At 46.3% G+C, this 2,948-nt stretch overlaps 1 pseudogene; it reads left to right on the plus strand.

The window, feature by feature from the left end:
- The first annotated feature begins 537 nt into the window (after window positions 1–537).
- LOC122000764 lies at window positions 538–2,401 on the plus strand (annotated as a pseudogene).
- Window positions 2,402–2,948: the final 547 nt, after the last annotated feature.

Consider the following 2,948-nt stretch of genomic DNA (forward strand, 5'->3'; position numbering starts at 1 on the left):
ATAATCGAAGTGGATGAATCTATTTTTAAAAAACTGTATCATATATGTCTTGGCAACTCTTACTTCTAGCTCGGCATCGTATCTCGGTATCCAAGTCTCAACTGGAACATTTCAGTTTCGACGGGATATCTAGCGGATGAATATGAATGATGATAAAAAAAGATTTTTTTTTTTTTTTTTTTTTTGATAAAAAAGGAAAAAAAACGACCAACGAGTTTGTCAAATCTTTATCCCGTGGAGCAACCGGACTCCAACGCCAATCCAAACAATTAACATTTAATTAACCGAGTCCTCGTGGTTAGGTGAAGCCGACACATCAAGCAAGCATCGCATCAACATTATGACTTCACGAGATCGTACGGACCGGTACGTTGTTTCACATAAGAACGTAATTGTAAATATATTTGGATGGATTGTCAATTGGTGTGAAATATCTACTTCACGAGCTCGTAAGCGTGGACATTAATCTCTAGTTACTCGGTCGTTGTGGTTAGGTGAAGCCAAGTCATCAAAGATCACATCAGCATCAAGACTTCAGAGCTGAGTGGAGGGCATTAATGGCAAGGCCGGGGGCTCGCATAAGAAAGAGTGAAAGAGGATGAGGAATAGAATGGTCAACCCAGCGATGAAGCCTCCCTTCTTCCTCCTCTTCCTCCTTTGCTCCTCCCACCTCGTCTCCTCCCAGCGCTACAATGCCCTGTTCAACTTTGGCGATTCCCTCTCCGACACCGGCAACGTCGTCCTCGGCGGTCTCCCCTACGGCATGACCTACTTCGGCCACCACACCGGACGATGCTCCGACGGCCGTCTCGTCATTGATTTCATCGGTAAAAATTAAAAACCTCGCCTTTAATTACCCTTTTATCTTTCAGTTAATTTCTGCGCTGATATGGCTCTGCCGTTGAAAAAACCCGGTTGCTGTAGCTGAGGGAATCGGTCTGCCGCACCTCCCGCCCAATACCGCCAAGAACGCGAATTTTAACAAGGGCGCAAACTTCGCCTTCATCGCCGCACCGGCGCTTCCCTTCGACTTCTACCACGAGCGCGGCCTCAGCAAGGGGCTCTGGGTGAATGCTTCGGTTCACGAGCAGGTGGATCGGTTCGAGAAGTTGCTTCCTTCCATATGCGGCTCGCCCCAAGGTCGCGATTTCGTTCCATATTCATATCCCCCGATCGAATTGCTCGACGAACTCTCTTTAATTTTGAATCTGCGAAACTCTGCAGATTGCAAGGATTTCTTGAGCAAATCCCTTGTGGTGGTCGGTGAGTTCGGGGGGAACGACTACAGTACCGGGATCTTCGGCGGGTGGCCGTTGACTAAAGTGAGCTCCTTCGCGCCCCGCCCCACATCGCCCGAGCTGTGGCAGAGGGCATCGAGGTGGGCAGAATTTTGAGTTTTAGCTCGATCGAATTGGCGGATCTAATTAAATTAAAGCTCCCTCTGTTAATTAACTACTTCAGAGATTGATCGGCCTAGGCGCGGTCGATCTCATCGTTCCTTCTGTGTTACCGACGGGATGCTTGCCTCTCTACCTCACTCTCTACAGCGCCAAAGACCCGGCCGAGTACGGCTCCCGGAGCGGCTGCCTGAGGAGGCTCAACACCTTATCCTGGTACCACAACGCGGGGCTCCGGCGGCAGATCGATCGGCTCCAGAAGAAGTATCCTTCCGTCGCGATCCGATACGCTGACATGTACGCCCAGATCTTCGACTTCGCCATAGATCCTCTCAAATACGGTGACTACCCTACTCCAATTTACTCATTTATTATCATTGCGTTTGATAATGATAGTATCCATTATTTCCACCAGCCATAAATATTATTATTATTATTATTATTATTATTATCTATCAAAAAGAATTCTTTAATAATTAGCAATTCTCATTTAATTGCGTTCTTTTGGCTTCAGAATATAATCAAACTTTGCCGGCCTCTTGACGGTTTTGAATTCCACAGGATTTAAAGCTGGAGCCCTGCGGACATGTTGTGGAGCTCCAGGGATGCATAGCTACAACTTCAATCTGCATGCCAAATGCGACCAAAATGGTTCGACGGTGTGCTCACACATATCGGCCCATGTGAGCTGGGATGGTCTTCACATGACTGAGGCCGCCCATCGGATCATTGCCCAGGGCTGGCTCAATGGCCCCTACGTCAATCCTCCCATTTTGAGCTCCTCCTCCAGCTAAACCACAAGCCAAATCTATCAAAATGAATACAAATCTAAAGAGATTATTGTGCTAATTAAAGCTTATATATAGTTGCATGTATAATTCATGGCCACAGCTTGCTTTCAGAAATGTTGCCAATTTTTAGTTGATTGCTTCCTCTCAATGTTGGGGAGATTCATTAAATATTGATCCTATTCGGAATATGAGTCAGATGAAGGTTAGCTGAGATATCGTTGATGTTGATGGAGAGGCGACTTGGACATTCCTATTGTATGTGCACAGGAAAATGGCCCCCCACGTGGAACTGAAGGATGACAATGACGAAATCGGCTGTACTTAGGCTCTGCGCACACTCAGACAAGCACCTGAAATATTAGAGACCAAAAATCAAGGAAAAAATCCCCTGCGCAGGCCTTTCGATGCTCAAGTCATGTTCTTTTTCCCCAGAAGAACAGTGTACGAAGAAAAAAGAACGGTAGAAAACTAGTGCAAATGCGCGCGTACCTGACTAAAGGAGAGAACTTCCCTTTTTATATGACAATGCGTACCTCGAACCTGACCAATGTCAAAGAATGTCAAGTGTCAGAGCTTGTCGGGTGATAGAGGACACGAAGGGCCCTCTCATTGGTTGAAAGAATGTTCCATTCGCAGATGATAGAAGACCATTGGAATATTCCCTGACGGATGACAGGTACTCCCTGATAGGAGGTTACAATTCCATAACATTATTATCGTCTATTACTTTCTGTCCCGTCTGGTTTAGCTACGGACTGTT

Source organism: Zingiber officinale, chromosome 7A (genome assembly GCF_018446385.1).
Source record: "Zingiber officinale cultivar Zhangliang chromosome 7A, Zo_v1.1, whole genome shotgun sequence".
NCBI lineage: Eukaryota > Viridiplantae > Streptophyta > Magnoliopsida > Zingiberales > Zingiberaceae > Zingiber > Zingiber officinale.